General features: G+C 38.2%; 1 long non-coding RNA gene across 1 annotated transcript; it reads left to right on the top strand.

Annotated features, from left to right (window-relative positions):
- Window positions 1-419, top strand: LOC104775111. Its single transcript, XR_765702.1, has 3 exons — window positions 1-14; window positions 118-240; window positions 388-419. It is a non-coding gene; the product is annotated as an uncharacterized LOC104775111 (long non-coding RNA).
- The last annotated feature ends 5 nt before the right edge of the window (window positions 420-424 follow it).

The raw sequence follows: 424 nt of genomic DNA, 5'->3' as shown, positions 1-424 counted from the left end.
CTTTGCACTTGAAGGTTGGTATATATTCTAGTGTGTCATCCTGCATTTACTTGATTATAGTTTAGTTAGTAGAGTTTAGCGTTTTAACATATTCTTATGCTTTATGTTACCTTTCAGATAATTAATTTGACAGAACTTGAACTAAATCGTGTGGATATACGGGTTGGATTGTCTGGTGCCCTATACTTCATGGATGGTTCTCCTCAAGCAGTGCGGCAGCTGCGTAATCTTGTCTCACAGGTTGGTTTTAGTCTTCATTGCTTATATATTCCCATCTCGTTACAGTTCTCTAATATCTAAAGTTTTGCCAGTTGTAAAACATTTTCTGTTCTTACATATCAATCGGTTTAGCTGTCTTATCAACCACTCTGTGCTCAACTCTTGTAGGATCCTGTACAATGCAGTGTCACCGTTGGTGTGTCCC

This window comes from Camelina sativa, unplaced genomic scaffold, assembly GCF_000633955.1.
Source record: "Camelina sativa cultivar DH55 unplaced genomic scaffold, Cs unpScaffold08802, whole genome shotgun sequence".
Classification (NCBI taxonomy): domain Eukaryota; kingdom Viridiplantae; phylum Streptophyta; class Magnoliopsida; order Brassicales; family Brassicaceae; genus Camelina; species Camelina sativa.
The sequence above is the reverse complement of the archived record's forward strand: the minus strand, read 5'-3'. Positions and strand labels throughout refer to the sequence as shown.